General features: G+C 44.3%; 1 long non-coding RNA gene across 1 annotated transcript in view; it reads right to left on the bottom strand.

Annotated features, from left to right (window-relative positions):
- The window catches only part of LOC140496205 (uncharacterized), a 60,866-nt gene extending 43,585 nt beyond the window's left edge, over window positions 1-17,281 (bottom strand). Inside the window, exons 1-2 of the long non-coding RNA XR_011964217.1 lie at window positions 17,008-17,281; window positions 13,458-13,592 (exon numbers count right to left, since the gene is read on the bottom strand). This is a non-coding gene — a long non-coding RNA (uncharacterized lncRNA). The remainder of the gene's footprint in view (window positions 1-13,457; window positions 13,593-17,007) is intronic.
- Between the last annotated feature and the right edge of the window lie 315 nt (window positions 17,282-17,596).

The following is a 17,596-nucleotide window of genomic DNA, read 5'->3' as shown; positions in this document are numbered from 1 at the left end:
AGGGATTGAATTCAAGAGTCGTGAGGTGATGTTGCAGCTGTACAGGACTTTGGTTAGGCCACATTTGGAGTACTGTGTGCAGTTCTGGTCGCCTCACTTTAGGAAAGATGTGGAAGCTGACCATGATGCTATTCTAAACTAATCCCATCTGCCTGCACATGGGCGATATCCCTCTATTCGCTGCCTGTTCATGTTTCTGTCTAAATGCCACTTCAAAACTTTCCTCTCTTTGCCACCTCTCCCACCTCCTGAGCAGCTTCCACCCTCTCGGTAAAGAAAACTGGCCTCATTCATCTCACTTAAAACTTCTCACTCTCACCTTAAACCGAGGTGCCCTAGTATTTGATATTTCTACATTGGAAGAAGGATTCCAACTATTCACGCCTCTCCTAATGCTATATACCTATACCATTAGTCACCCCTCAGTCTCCGATACTCACGCAAAACAATCCAACTGGGTCCAACCTCCTTACAGTAAACACATTCTCGTCCAGGCAATATTCTGCCAACCTTCTGTTGCAACCTCCCCAAAAGCTCCAAATACTTCCTGTGGTGTGTCAACGAGAACGACACACAACCTTCCAAACATGGTCGAATGAAGTTTCATTCAGTCACAACATGGCATGCAAACATCTGTACTCCGTACTGTGACCAATGAAGGGAAATCTACCATACTCCTCCTTTACCACCACATCCTACTGTGTTGTTATTTTGAGGGAGTTACAGATTTGCATCCAAGGTCATCTGTTTATCAATGTTTCCAATTAGTCAATTAGTGTACTTCTCTCTTCCATTTGACTTCATAGATGCATCACTTCACACTTGTCCCGATGAAATTCGATTTGTGATTTCTCTGCACAGCGTTCTAGCTGATCTACGTAGTGCTGCAACCTTTAACACTCTTCCTCACTATCCACAATTCCCCTAACTATCCCTAATCATTACATGCCTTTCCAAATGTCGTCTGCAAAATACTAACCAAACTGCTGACCTTTTCATCTGAATCACAGATATAAATGACACAGACATCGCAGCACTGATCCTTGTGAAACAGCATTGGCCACAGACGTCCAATCAGAAATTGAACACTCCACATGCCTCTGTCTACTATCACCAAGAAAATATTGTACCCAACTTAACAACGAGCATGGATTGTGATTTGATCTTCCAGATCCCCCTTGCTATTTGGAAGCTGTCCATTCAAAATGACTCTATATTTTGATTTCCAGATTAAATTGGCTGTCTCACTAATTCACTGACTGCGTCCTTTCTTCACAACAAAACAGGACCTTGTTTGGTTTTTTGCTGATCCTGCCTAAATCCCTACAATTCCTCAATAATCACATCCCAGCCATGGTCATGCTGCAGCCACACCTCCACAATAAGAGTTCGATCATATCTTGTTCTCTTCAGTTAATGCTGTCATTCCATCTGCCTTGTTGCAAATGCATGGCACGTGTCACTGAGAGAGGGCTTTGGAGGGATGGATAGAGGTCACAGAGTGGGAGAGATGTTTGGGGGCGCGACAATGTTGCAGGGTTAAACATAGTTACAGTTGCTACAGAATGTTCGCAGGAGAAAAGTTTTTATTGTTTGGAGGAAGTTAGAGAGATAAAGCGTCTTTGATTAGACTTCAGAGATAGGGATGTGTGTACGGCTGTGGATCGTTACATGAGAACATCAGTGATAGGGAGGATGGTATGGACTGGTGAATATTACAGGGAAAGGGAGAGTGGTATGGACTGGAGAATGTTGCAAGCACATGGAAGTCGATATAAATTGGAGAATGTTGCACGGATAGGGAGGAAGTTGTAGACTGGATAAAGTTAGAAGGAGAGATGATTTTATGCACTGGAAGGCATGTCAGAGAGAGTGAGTGGTGTGCATGCTGCAAGATACGACCGGGATAGGGAAGCTTGTAGAGACGGGAGGAGACAGTCGTAGAGAGGCTTGCGAGAGACCAGATTCACTTATGAGCATAGGATGTGCTACAGTGAGCGGAGCCTTTTGCAGATATAAACGAGGATACAATGGCCACGAAGCAGTCACACCAATACATAGGTATATAGGAACTGAAGGATGTGAAGAGATTACACAGGCTAGGAGTGTTGTATGCAGTGGAGGAGATTAAACTGATAGGGATGGTTTTAGAGACTCAACAATGTTAGGAAATAATGGGAGTTGCAATGGTGAGAGCAGGTTTCAACAATTCGGAGGATATAGACCTGAAGGAGCTTTGACAGATAGCGATGGTACAGTAAAGGGAATTGTAGTGGCTTCCCTTTCATAAGCAATCCATAAGCACTTAAAATAGCCTGTTTGACATGTGCATTATCTCTCGACCATTCATCAGACAGCGCTGCAAATACTTCACTGGCTCAGCCTACTAGCTTAGACTGAACTAGCATTACCCAGAAGACCTCGGGCCACTCTATCCGTCTATGCAATTTTTCAAATGAAATACAGAGTTCCTTGACAGTAGAGTCACACATAGTTAGAATAGCGAAGAAGGCGCTTGGTATACATTCCTTTATTGGTCAGAGTATTGAGTACAGGAATTGGGAGGTCATGTTGCGGCTGTACAGGACAGTGGTGAGGCCACTTTTAGAATACTGCATGCAACTCTGTTCTACTTCCAGTCAGAAGGATGTTGTGATACTTGAAAGGGTTCAGAAAAGAGTTACAAGGATATTGCCAGGGTTGAGCTAAAGGGAGAGTTTGAACAAGTGATGGTTGTTTTTCCTGGAGAGTCGGAGGCTGAGGGTGACCTTATAGAGGTTTATAAAATCAAGAGGGGCATGATAAAGGTAAATAGACAAAGTCTTTCTCCTGGGGTATGCAAGTCCAGAATTATAGGGCGAGGTTTAGGATAAGAATAGAAAGATATAAAAGAGAACTAAGGGGCAACTTTTTCACGTAGAGGATAGTACATATATGGAATGAGCTGCCAGAGGAAGTTGTGGAAGCTAGTACAATTGCAACAGTTAAAAGGCATCTGGATGGGTATATTAATAGGAAGGGTTTAGAAGGAGATGGGCCGGGTGCTAACAGGTGGGACTACATTGAGTTGGGATATCTGATCTGCAGGATGGGACCATGAATGGGTTGCGGAACCTGGAGGATGTTATGATTTGAACCACCTGTAATGTTTGATTGGATCTTTCAGCCAATCTTACAGATGGTACAATTGCAACATTTAAGAAGCACTTGGATGGATATATGAATAGAAAGGGTTTGGAGGAAGATAGGCCAGGTACTGGCAGGTGGGACTAGATTGGGTTGGAATATCCTGTCGGCATGGCCGGGTTGGAATGAAGGGTCTGTTTCCATGCTGGACATCTCTATGACTGTAAAATCGGCTGAATGGTCCAATCAAAAATTACCTGTGGTTCAAATCACAATATCCTCCAGGTTCCACAAGCTATCCCCTGTCCCATCCTGCAGGTTCTGCAGCCCTTCATACCTCGTAACATGGCCCAGACTCTCCAACTTCTTCCTCTGCAATGTTCCCCAGAAGGGCACTGGAGGATGGTGGGGGTTACAGAGATATGGAGGTACATCAGGAAGGGAGGATTTTGCAGATATTTGGAATATATGGACTTGAGGAGGTTTCACAGTTTATGAGTGTTGTAGGGACTGGAGGAACTTACAAAGATAGGGTTAGTTTTAGATTAGAGGATTCTGCAGAAAACCTTTACGTGGTTAAAGGCAGGATTCTCAGCAGCGTGCAGGAACAAAGGGATCCTGTGTCCCTCAGGTTACCACCCAAGTTGACAGGCTGTTAAGAAGGCGGATGGCGTGTTGGCTTTCATTAGCAGGGGGATTGAGTTTAAGAGATGCGAGATTTTGCTGAAGCTCCACTGAACCCCAATTAGACCACACTTCGAATATTGTGAACAGTTCTGTTCGCTTCATTATAGGAAGGACGTGGAAGCTTTAAAGACAGTACAGAGGAGATTTAGCAGGATGCTGCCTGGACTGGAGGGCATGCCCATAGAAGGTAGGTTGTGGAAGCTAGGGCTTTTCTGATCACAGCGAAGGAGGAAAAATGGTGACTTGATAGAGGTGTACAAGGGAATGAGAGGCATAGATAGAGTGGATAACCAGAGACTACTTCCCATGGCGAAATGGCTATCACAAGGGGACATAAGTTTAAGGTAATTGGCGGAAGGTTTAGCTTAGATATCAGAGGGATATGGGCCAGGTGCTGACAGGTAGGACTAGATTGGGTTGGGATATCCTGTTGGCATGGAAGGGACTGGTACATTATTTACACAGTGTGGTGGTGCGTGGAATGGACTGCCAGCCATGGTAGTAGATTCAGACACATTACAGACATCTAAGCAACTCTTGGATAGGCACATCAATGATAGTAAAATGTAAGGTATGTAGGTTTGTTTCATCTTCAGAGTAGGATAAAAGGTCAGCACAATATTGAGGGCTGAAGGGCTTGTACTGGAATGTGCTATTCCATGTTCTAAATAGTAAGGGTTATGGTGGCAGCAAGAGGTTTCGGGAAGCGGGAGAGGATGCGATCTGAATGAAGTGACACAAATAGGAGGCATTGCTAAAGTTGTATGAGGTAACAGAGACAGCAATGGTCTGATCTGGAGCAGATGACCAGACTGGGAGAATTGTGGGGACTGGAGGGGCTTTCACAGGGAGGGAGGAGCATAGAGCCACAGGAGGTTACAGAAATGTGGAGAGCTGTCGGGCCGACAGGAGGACATGGAGATGGGGAGGTTGGGAGGAATGGAGCAGTTTACAGGGATAAGGATGTTGGTAGGATGGGGTGTTTTACACAGACAGGAATGTTTCAGGTGAATGGAGCTGATTACAGAGATAAAGTGGGTTGTACAGATTGGAAACACAAATAGACATATGGAGGGTAGACGTGACTGAAGATGTTTATATTTACAGGAAGGCTTAGGTTCTGCAGGTTATTTAGATAAAGAGGGTGTGGAATTAGACAGATTCTCCAAGTGACAAAACAGGAATTTTTGGTTGATGACAGTTTCACAGATTAGGGAGCATTAGTAACCTCCTCCAGTTTGGTCAGAGTGGGAAGGGTTGTAGGGGAGGGTGATGTTTACACATGGAAGAGCTGGAGAAGATTGTGGAAATGAGTAGATGGATGGAGACACTGGAGGAGCTTACATTGACAGGGTGGGTGCTGGCAATGAAAAGATATCACACAGATAGTGGGTCTTGTAGGAACTGTACTGAAAGAGTCACAGACATTGGAATGACTTCTGCAGATTGGGAGTATTACAGGGACTGAGAGGATTGTAGGGTCTCCACAAATTGATCATGTCTTTAAGAATAGAAGAGTTAATGTAGATACCAAAATCTTAAACCCAATACATGCAGTCTTCATTTCAAGACCAGAGCCTTATTATCCCTCATCAGCCAAGGATCCCTAACCCTGCCAGCTTTTCCCTTTGCCCCAATGGGGCATACGGGTCCTGGATACTTGAGATCACACTTTGAAAAGCCTCCCATTTGCCAGTTATTCCTTTTCCTTCAAACAGACTCACCCAATCGAGTAGAATCACAATGTGGAGGTGCCGGTGTCGGACTGGGGATGTACAAAGGTAAAAATCACCCGACACTCGGTTCCAGTCCAACCAGTTTATTTGAAAGCACTAGCTTTCAGAGCACTGCTTCTTCATCAGGTGGTTGTGGAGCACAATCCAAAAGGTACAGAATTTATAGCAAAAGAATGGCAGTGTCATGGAATATAATATCAAACAAATTTAGTTTAAGCCTTTCATCTGTTACAGTGATCACCAGCGCTTCCAAAGCGAGTTGGATTATAGCTGGGCATTGTGCAATTTTAAATTCAGGTCATTGACGCTGGCCTGATCCTGCAGAATGGCCCCAAACCTGGCCCTGTTCCAGTTTTCTTCTTCAATCTGTGGACCTGCTGATCTTTTTCCATAACTATGTTAGAACAAAGACAGTTGTGGGCACTGGACCCAAAGTGCTCTCTGAATGACACTTCAGTCACTTGCCCAACCTCGTTTTCTGAGGGGAGGTCCAGTGTTGCACCTGCCTGAGTAGAGTAGGACCCTCTGCATATTGATTTAGGAACCTTCCTTGGACACATTTGAAAAATTGCACTCCATCCGGGTCTTTTTATACTCTAGGTGGCCCAGTCAATACAGGGAATATTAAAATCTCCAGCCTGCACTCCTCTATTATTCCTATAGTTATCTGCAATCTCTCTACACAGCTGCTCCTCTGGTATCTGTTGGGTCTACAACAGTCTACAATACAGTCCCAACAAAGTGACCACCTCTCTTCTTCTTTCTAACTTCTAATCATGTGGAAATTTAAATGAATCTATGTTTTAAAAATTGGAATTAACAATCCATAAATAATTATTGATAAAAATCCAAACACTTGACCTTCAGAGAAAGACAACAGTTCACTCTCATGTGGTCTGCACGACATACCCACAGCAAAGTGTTTGCCTCTCAATGACCCTGTGAAATGGGCGAGCCAGCTGCTTAGCTCAAGGGCAGCAAGGGATGGGCAATAAAGGCTAGTCAGCCAGAGACACCCACATCCCATACCTGATTTTTAAAAACATCCGTTCAGATTGGTCCCAGCACAGTTCCAGTGGAACAATGTCCTGGCCAATCACGTTGGTGGATTTATGGACAGGGCTTTAAACTGACAGAGAGGATGCAGGGACAGGCTTATTTGAAAGCACTAGCTTTCAGAGCACTGCTTCTTCATCAGGTGGTTGTGGAGCACAATCCAAAAGGTACAGAATTTTTAGCAAAAGAATGGCAGTGTCATGGAATATAATATCAAACAAATTTAGTTTAAGCCTTTCATCTGTTACAGTGATCACCAGCGCTTCCAAAGCGAGTTGGATTATAGCTGGGCATTGTGCAATTTTAAATTCAGGTCATTGACGCTGGCCTGATCCTGCAGATCCAAAGAGAAAACGTGAAGCATCAGAGCAGCGTGGGAATGTGACCGAAGACAACAAAAAGGAACAGGATGGGACAAAGTTTAACTAGAACTGTAGATCAGCAAATCCATTTGTAACAGGAAATTGTGGGAACAAGTAAATTATGTTTTTTATTAATGGACAAAGTCTCTGCAACAATGTAGATGGATTTGTGACACAGAGATAAAAGGGATTTAGACACCAGAGAGATGTGGTTACCGGGCGAACAAAAGGTGGAACATAAATATTCAATGGTTCACAACCTTGTGCAAATTCAGGCAAAATGGTAACGCCAACAATAATGGGTAAGAAAGGCATTACAGAGAAAGCATTTGGCATCAGATCATGAAGTAGAGTCAGTCTGAATGTAAATTCTGGCTACTACTTGCCAAGGACACAAGCAGCAGAACAGTTTTAGACCACCCACCGAACAGCATTTCATGGCTCGTCACTGCAATAAAGAGGAATTCATTGGAATGTTTAATACAGGCATGGTGAACATTTAGTGAAACGTCAATATTCACAAAGTCTGGGACAATCACACTGACAACAGTGATATTGGAAGAGGAGTTCAGAGATTTTTTTTCAGTGTTTCTTAGAATAACACATTGTGCAACTGGCAAGGGACGTAACCGTCTCAGAGAGACTGTTGTGTGATAAAACATAGTGAATGAGTAATGTCACCCGGAGAGATCCTCTGGGAAATTGTGATAAAGTGCAGTTTAAAGAAATATAAAGTTTTAAAGTGAATCACAGAAAGGACAAATAGAAACAAAAATAGCCAATTACAAGGGTTTTAGAGGGGAACGGACCAAGGTAAATAGGCTAAACAGACTGAAATATGTGTCTAGAAATGAACAATGGAAAACATTTGAAGGAACAGTGTAAAACACTCAACAAAAGGACATGCCACTGAAACAGACAAAAACTCAGCAAGAAATCCCCACCAGTCCCTCACTCAGGACAAAATGGATCATATTAGATTATGAGGCTGAGAAGATCACCACAAAGTACTTAAAATCCTGAAGCGAGAGAGTGTTTTAGGAGTAAGTTTTAAAGGGATTGCAATGGGTCTGCTAGCAGGAGGAGGGCAATGGGAAGGGGAATCATTGTCAGGGTTTATTGACACGATAGGAACAGGGAGAGGTGAAGGTGCTGGAGGTGGTGAGAGTGTTACAGAGAGTGGTCAGGGCCTGAACGGTGTTACAAAGCCAGTACGAATTGCTACAGCTGGAGGGGTTTGCAGAGGTAGGGAGGAACATTTGTATTTTTATTTATTCATTCGTGGGATGTGGGTGTCACTGCCTGGACCAGCATTCTTTGACCCCATGCTAATTACCCAGAGATTGCTGGGGCCCTGGTGGAAATATATAATACTTTGCTGGACACAGGTGAAGTGCTGAATGACTGGAGGATCGATAATGTGGTTCCTTTATTCAAGAAGGGCAGCAGGGATAGGCCAGGTAATTACAGAGCAGATAGTCTGACAGCAGGGGGGAGGGAAATTATTGGAAACAATTGTGAGGATGAATCAACACTTGCAAAGGTAAGGATCAATTCGGCTTAGTCATCACGGATTTGGCAGAGGGAGATACTGTCTGAGGAATTCAGTTCAGTTTTTTTTTAAATTGTGATTAAGTATATTGATGAAGGCAGTGCAGATGATGTGATTTACATGGACTTGAATAAGTCCTTTGACAAGATGCAAAATGGGGAAGGCTGGTCGAAAAGGACTGAGTTCGAAGGCAAGCTGATGAATTGAATGCAAAATTGGTGGATAGAATACATTCACCACCGGGTGTACCACAGGGAACTGTTCAGGAACCATTGAACATTAATAACTCGGATGTGAAATAAGAAGGTATCATTAGTCGGTTTGCAGATGACATGAAAGGTGAGGGTGTTGTTCACAGTGAGGAGGATGGTCTCCGTCTGCAGTCCGATGTCGATCGGATGATAATCTAAGCAGAGTTTAGTTCTGATCGAAGTGAGGTAATACTCTGTGGGAGGTACAATAAGCGAAGTACAGACATAATAAACGGTAGGTCCTTGCGGAGTACTGAGGAATACAGGGACCATGGTGGACAAGTCAATAGATGGTGTCAGCACAGGGAGACAGGGTGGGAAAGGCACCTCAACTGGGAGTGGGAGAGGGACCCACATCCTGGTGGGGTGAATTGCTAGAGATGCTTGAGAGGATATAACCTAGTCTGGCAGGGAGTTGGACCTTAAATAGACGTAAGGTCAGAAAGAAGATTGATGATGGTACACAAGTTAGACAGCAATTTCAGCAGACAAGGCAGGCAAGAACATAGCACAGAATGGGGGAAAACTGATGACTAAACTGCATTTATTTCAATGCAAGGGGCCAGACAGCTAAGGAAGATGAACTCAAGGCATGGATTTGAACATGTGACTGGGATATTATAGTTATTACAGAAACACAGCTGAGGGAGGGGCAGGACTGGCAGTTCATTGTTTCAAGGTAGAGATGCTACAGGAAGGGGAGGCAAGAGAGGATGTGTGGTGGTGGGTTTTGATTGCACTCATCACAGCAGTACTTAGACAGGATATTCCTGTGGGATCGCCCAGTGATGCTATGTTAGTCGAAGTGAGAAATAAGAATGGGTCATCACTTTGATACGATCGGACTGCTGACCCCGAATAATCTGTGGCAGACTGAGGAACAAATATGTCGGGACATCTTAAATATCAACCATAATAATAGGGCTGTTATGGTAGGGGTTTTTGAACTTTCCAAACCTAGACTGGGACTGCCAGTGTTCAGTGTTTGCAAGGGAGGAATTTGGTAATTGTGTTCCAGAAACTCCCAATCAATATGTAAATGGCCTGAAAAGAGAAAGGGGCAAAACCTGACCTCCCCTTGGGAATTAAGGTAGGGAAAGGGACTGAGGTGTGAGTGGGAAAGCGTTTTGCCAAAGTGACCACAGTTCTAGTGGTTTGAAAATAACTTTGGAAAAGGACAGGCCTGGTCCACAAGTGCAAGTTATAAACTGGAGCCTGACCAATCTTGATCGTATTAGCCAGGAACTTTCAAAATGTGATTGGGGAAGGGAATTATTTACAGGGAAAGGGAAGTTTGACAAGTGAGAATATTTTAAAAGTGAGACAAACTGATCGATCCGCGCCAGCATGTTCATGTTTGTGTGCAGATCAATGCTGACAGCATTCAGAAACACTAACTGTCTATTGAGGGTCTGGTCAAGGAAAAGGGGGCACATGTCAGGTCTAGCCAGCTGGATCAAGGGAATCCCTGAGGATATACAGGGGCTGTAGGAATACACTTTGAGTAGAAAACAGGAACGGAGAAAGGCTACATGAAATAGCCTCAGCAGAGAAGGAAAGGGGAATCCAAAAGTGATTGTATCAGTATATTAAGAGTGCATAAGTAACTCAGGGCAAAATAGTGTCCATTAAAGATCAATGAGGCCATCGATGTGTGGAACTGCAGGATATTTGCTAAGATCCTAAACAATTTTTTCATTCCAGAACTTACTGTGGAGAAAAACTGGGGAACTCAGGGAACAAAAGTAAAACATAAGACCACAATTGGAGTTCTCTGCAATTCCAGTCTCTCTGCTACAGGAAGGATGTTGTGAAACTTGAAAGGGCTCAGAAAAGATTAACAAGATATTGCCCGGGTTGTTGCTGAATAAGCTGGGGTTACTGTCACTGGAGAATCGGAGACTGAGGGATGACCTTACAGAGGTTTATTAGAACATGAGGGGCATGGATAGGGTAAGCATTCAAGGCCTTTTCCCAGAAGTTGGGGAGCCCAAAACTAGAGGGCATAAGTTTAAGGTTAGAGGTGAATGATTTACAGAGGGACTGAAGGGACAACTTCTTCACACACATGGTGATGTGTGTATGGTATGAGCTGAAAGAGAAAGTAATGGAGACTGATACAATTACAACATTTAAAAGGTATCTGGATGGGGATCTGAACAGTAAGGGTGTAGACGTATATGGGCCAAATGCTGGAAAAAGGAATGGATTTATTCAGATCTTCTGGTAAGCCTGGATGAGTTGGGGACCGAAGGGTCTGTTTCTATGCTGTATATCTCTATGATTTGAAAAGAGTGAATGTTATAGAAGAGGTGGTGCTGGAGGTTTTAAAACACAAAGCTATAGCAAGTCCCAGAACCTGATTAAGTGTATCACAGGACACTGTGGGATGCTAGGGAAGAAATTATGGAGCCCCTAGCAAAGGTATGTGTACTACTGACAGCCATGTGTGATGGGCTGGCAGGCTGGAGGGTGGCATCATGGACAGTGAAGGAGGTTTTCTGAGATTACAAAGGGATCTTGATGAAATGGGTGAATGGGCTGAAAAACTAGGGATGGAATTCAATCTGAATAAATACGAGGTAATGCACTTGGTAAAACAAACAAGGGTAGAGCTTATACAATTAATGATAAGGCTTCGGTTCGTGTTTTAGAGCAGAGGGACCTCCGGGTTCAGGTACATAATCCTTGAAGCTTACATCACAGGATGGATAAGACAGTACTTTGCATGCCTGACTATGGCTCAGTCCATTGAGTGGAGGATTTGGGACGTCATGTTGAGATTGCACAGACATTTGTGAGGCCTGTTCTGCAATACTCTCTCCAGTTCTGGCCGCCCAGTTAACAGGGAGGATATTATTAAGCTGCAGGGGGTTCAGAAGAGATTTACCAGGATATTGCTGGGTATGGAAGGCTTGAGTTCTGAAAAATGGCTGGATAGGCGGAGTCTTTTTTCACTGGAGCCTGGAGGTTGAGACATGATACTATAAAGATTTATGAAAAAAAAAAGGTATATAGATCAATTGAATGGTAGTTGCCTTTTCCTCAGGATGGGGGAGTCTCAAGAGGAGGGGCCACATTTTTAAGGTTAGAGGAGAGAGATGTTCAAAAAAAGATATGGGGCAATTTGCTATATAGAGGGTGGTTTGAGTGTGGAATGAACTTCCTGAGAAAGGGGTTGATGTCGGTACAATTACAATGTTTAAAAGATATTTGGATAAACAGGTGAATAGGGAAGGGTTGGAGTGATATGGGCCAGCAACAGGCAGCTGGGAAGAGTTTAGTTTTAGATGATGGTGGGTATCAACTGAAGGTTCAGTTTCCATGCTGTATGGCTCTATGACAAGAATATGGTTTGATTCCATTATTGAAGAAAGGATCAGGGCTGGGTCCACTGATGTGCATCATATACATAAACAATTTGGTTGAAAATATAGGAGTGATTGTGCGAAAGTTTGTTGATGATCAAATGAATGGTGTAGTGGGCAGTAAATACGGTTATCAAAGGGGATCTTGACCAACTGGGCCAGTGGGCCAAGGAATGAAAGATGGAGTTTAATTCAGTTGTTGGATTTTGTTAAGACAAACCAGGGAGGACTAACACAGTTAATGGAAGGGCTCTGGGCAGGGTTGTCGAACAGAGACAGAGAGAGAGAGACCGGGGGTGCAAGTTACATTGTTCCTCGGAAGTGGCATACCAGGTGGACAGGGTGGGGAAAGCAACATTTGGCACATTTGCCGACATTGGCCTGCACTTTGCTACATATGTTGGAGATATTTGCAAAATGGTCCTAAATATTTTCCTTGGGCAGAGGAGGCCACGGGGTGACCCTAAGAAAGGTGAATAACCAAGGGTAGGTGAGTCCAAAACTAGAGGATATAAACGGGAGGTGAGAGAGCAAGGATTTAAAGAGGGAGCTGAGGGGGAACATTATCCACAGAGGATGGTGCAGAGACGGAACGGACTGCCTCAGGCACATGGGAGAAACAAGAACAATTACAACACAGAAAAGACATTTGGGAGTTACATGAGAGGAGAAGGTTTGAAGAGATAAGGGCCAAATGCAGGCAAATGAGACTCGTTCAGTTTAGGTAACATGGGCAGCATTGAGGAGTTGGACCACAGGTTCTGTTTCCGTGCTGTATCACTCTGTATCCAGCTAAAGAGGATTAGTGTACCATAATAAGGCATGTTGTAGACACTGAAGCAAGTTACAGCGATGGGGATGGTAGTCTGGAATGCAGTACATTTCAAATATGTGGAGGGACTATCGGGAATGGAGCAGGTTACAGGGACAACTACTGTTATAGGAGTTAAAAATGACTGAAGACACTGGTGCACAAGCCATGCCATAGATACAGTGTTGCAGAGTATTGAGTCTTAGTACAGTGTTGGAGGGAGAACACAGAACAGAAAGATCCCAGGCAGCATTCCCAACCTCTCGTCAGAAGCCTGCTTTAACCTCTGTTGTCCTGATGCTCACTAAGACAGCACAGGCCTGGACTGATAACTCTGAACTCCCGATGCTGTCTTAGTGCAACATAAGTTAAAATAGATGTGGTGATTGAGTATGGGGTGTGTCTATATTGTGCTCTCCATCCAGCACTGTATCTATATCATGTCTTGTTAGCCAATGCTTAGAGCTCTCTCATTGCTCCCTGCTCTGTGCAATGTGAGTGATCTTACCTCAGTGCAGGATTTATTGAAGGCTCCAGATCTCCCTTCCCTTTGTCTCTCTGGCTGACCAACCATCTTCAGTGTGGGGATGGACAAGACACACAGCAGTTGGGAAGTCTATTGAGTCAGCAACTTCCTGAGTACCTACAGGAGACAGAAAAATAGACAGAATGGGAAATTAGACTGATGCAGTGAGGGTTACACAAGGAGAATGGAAATAAGCCCCACAGATATCTGGAAAATCCCAGTCTCCATCCCTGGCCTGTGCTGTTGCGTCTCTCTGGAGTGGAGAATTCTGTTGGCTCAGGATCTGGAGTAGCTGCAAGAGTGAGAGACACTGACAGAGGCAGCAATTAGACACACACAGTGAGGGATACCACACGGAGAGAGACTGAGTGATATCACCAGCGTGCTGGAAGACTTCAGGATCACACAATCATGTTGGAAGAATGGGTTTAGCTTCATGTATCAGTGCTCAGGGATGAGCAACCAGTGAGCCTAGTAACATTATTGTTAGGGCATTTGTCCAAAACCTCAGCTAATACTCAGGGGAGGCAGGTTTGAATCCCATCGTAAGATATGGTGGAATTTAAAATCAATAATTTTAAAAATAGCAATTGACAATCCATAAACAAATATGAAACCATTGCTGATGTACAAAAATCACAACCCGTTAGATTAGATTCCCTACAGTGTGGAAACAGGCCTTTCGGCCCAACCAGTCCACGCCAGACCTCCAAAGAGTAACCCACTCAGACCCATCTCCCTCGACCTAATACACCTAATATGGGCAATTTAGCATGGCCAATTCGCCTGACCTGCACATCTTTGGACTATGGGAGGAAACCAGAGCATCCGGAGGCAATTCACGCAGACACGGGGAGAATGTGCAAACTCCACACAGTCGCCCAGGGCTGGAATCGAACCTAGGACCCTGGTGCTGTGAGGCAGGAGTGCTATCTCAGAGCGACCATTGTGTGATGAAACTTAGTGAATGAGTAATGTCACCTGGACAGATCCTCTGCGAAATTGTGAGAAAGTGCAGTTTAAAGAAATATAAAGTTTTAAAGTGAATCACAGAAAGGATAAGCTAGAACTAGAAACAAAAATAACCAATAACATGAGAGGAGAACGGACCAAGGTAAATAGGCTAAACAGACTGAAATATGTGCCTGTCAATGAACAGTGGAAAACATCTGAAGGAGTAATGTAAAACACTTAACAAAAGGACATTCCATTGAAACAGACAAATCCTCAGCAAGAAATCCCCATCGGTCCCACACTCAAGTAAAAAGGATCATACTATATTATTGGGCTTGGAGGATCACCAAAACGTACTTAAAATCCTGAAGTGAGAGAATGTTTTAAGAGTAAGTTTTAAAGGGATTGCAAAGGGTCTGCTCGCAGGAGGAGGTCAGATGGAAGAGGGAATAATTGTCAAGGTTTTATGTCCCAAAAGGAACCGGGAGAGCTGAAGGTGCTGGAGGTGGTGAGAGTGTTACAGAGAGGGGTCAGGGACTGAACAGTGTTACAAAGCCAGTACAGATTGCTGCAGCTGGAGGGGTTTGCAGAGGTAGGGAGGGACATATGTATTTTTATTTATTCATTCATGGGATGAGGGTGTCACTGATTGGACCAACATTCTTTGCCCCACTGCTAATTACCCAGAGTATAGCACAGAGTCAGCCATATTGCTGTGGGTCTGGTGTCACGTGCAGGCCAGACCAGGTTAGAATGTCAGATGTTCTTCTCTAAAGGACGTAAGTGAACCAGATGAGTACTTCCTACTGGTCATCAATGTTTTTATGGTGGCCTCACCAATGTCCTGTACAGCCACAACATGACATCCCAACTTCTACTCTCAATGATCTGCCCAAAGAAGGTAACCATCCCAAACGCGAGCTTCACCAACCTGTCTACCTGTGACACCACTTCCAAAGACTGTGTACCTGCATCCCTGGGTCACTGACTGACAACACTACCCAGGGCCCGAACATTAACTGTATAGGTACCACCCTCGTTTGTTTCACCAAAATGGAACACTTCACATTTATCTAATTAAACTCCATCTGCTATTCTTCAGCCCACTATCCCAGCAGTACTGTTTGTCCTGTTGCATCACAGATAACCTTCTTCGCTGTCCACTTTACCAACAATTTCAGTGTCACTCAAAAAACTTACTGACAGGAAACCAATATTCCCATCCAAACCATTTACCCAAATGACAAACAACAGGGGACCCACTCCACCGCTGGTCACATGTCTCCAGTCAGAAAGGCAACATGTCTCCCATCACCCTCTGTCTCCTACCATCAAGCCCAACTTTTTATCCAGTTGACTAGCTCCTCCTGAATGCCATAACCTTTTACATTGATCTGAGCTTATTACCCAGTTTACCATACAGAACATAGAACACAGAACAGTACAACACAAGACCCTTCGGCCGTGATGCCATGCCCATCTTTTACCCGACTGTAAGATCAAACTAACTTACATACCCTTCATTTTGCTTTCATCCATGTGCCTAACCAAGAGTCTGTTAAAATGTCCCGTTCTCTGTGTAAAGAACCTCCATCTGAAATCTCCCCTTCCCATCCTCCAATCACCTTACAATTATGCCCCCTTGTACCATGTATGCCATGGGATAAAGAGGTCTCTCACTGTTCACTCTATCTTTGGCTCACACCATCTTGTTCACCTCTACCAAATCACACCACACTCTTCTTCACTCCAATGAGAAAAGCCTTAGCTCCTTCAACCTTTCTTCATAAGACATGCTCTCCAGTCCAGGTAGCATCCTGGTAAATCTCCTCTTTACCCTCTCTAAAGCTTCCACATCCTTCCTGTAATGAAGGGACCAAAACTGAACAAAATATTCTGATTGAGACCTAAACAGGGCTGTATAGAGCTGCAGCATAATCTCATGGCTTTAAAACTCAATCCCCCAGCTAATGAAAGCCAATACAACATATTCTTTCTTAACAACACTATCAGCTTGGTGGTAAATTTGAGGGATCTCTGGTCATGAAATCCAAGATCCATCTGTTCCTCCACGCTATTCAGTATTCTGCCTTTACCCCTGTATTTTGCATTCAAGTCTCACCTTCCAAAATGCATCACTTCACACTTTTCCACATTTGACTTAATCTGCCACTTCTCAGCCCAGCTCTACATCCTGTCAACGTCCCATTGCAACCTCCAACAGACATCCACACTTTTCACCATTCCACCAACCTTCGTGTCACTGGCAAACCTACTTACCCACTCTTCCACTCACACATCCAAGTCATTCATAAAATCACAAAGAGCAGAGATTTTTTGTCCTGTCCCTGCAGAAAACCACTGGTCACCGAACTCCAGGCTGAATGATTTCCATCTGTCATTACCATCTGTCTTCTATGGGCCAGGAAGTCTGTATCCAGAGAGGCAGGTTTCCCAGTATCCCAGGCTCTGTACTTTCTCAATGAGCCATCTCTATTTTGAGTGCGAGCAGCAGCTGAGTTTAAACGAACCCGGAGGCTACAGCTAAGGTAAGACAGTTTGTTTTAAAATTACTTACCGGTAGCGGGCAGCGGTGGCTTTTTTTTTTCTTCTTCACAGAAAGAGCGGGAGCAGCAGGGGGAAGTTACGATGACCAGAGGGCAGCCGGGAAGGAAAGCAGTGAGTATATAAATCAGGAAGCTGGCTGATCCCATTGTGAATGGCAGTGACCACACCTGCAGCAAGTGTTGGTTGCTGGAAGAACTCCGGATCAGAGTTGATGATCTGGAATCTGAGCTTCAAACACTGTGGCACATCCAGGAGGGGGAGAGTTATCTGGACGCTTTGTTTCAGGAGGCAGTCACACCTGGGAGATTAAGATCACATTCAGTTAGTGATCAGGGACATCAGAATGTGACTGTAAGTGAGGCAGAGAGGGGGAACCTGAGTTCAGGAGTGGAGGACCCTCAGCCCTTGACCTTGTCCAACAGGTACGAGATTCCTGCTCCCTGTTCGGATGAGGAAAAAGGCTCTGGACAGGATGAGCCAGCTGACCACAGCACCATGGTGCAGAAGGCCATTCAAGAGGGGGGAGCAAAAAGACAAGTAGTTGTTATAAGGGATTCTATAGTTAGGGGGACAGATAGTATCCTTTGCAAGCCAGATCG

The sequence above is a fragment of the Chiloscyllium punctatum genome, chromosome 26 (genome assembly GCF_047496795.1).
Source record: "Chiloscyllium punctatum isolate Juve2018m chromosome 26, sChiPun1.3, whole genome shotgun sequence".
NCBI classification, from domain to species: domain Eukaryota; kingdom Metazoa; phylum Chordata; class Chondrichthyes; order Orectolobiformes; family Hemiscylliidae; genus Chiloscyllium; species Chiloscyllium punctatum.
The sequence above is the reverse complement of the archived record's forward strand: the minus strand, read 5'-3'. Positions and strand labels throughout refer to the sequence as shown.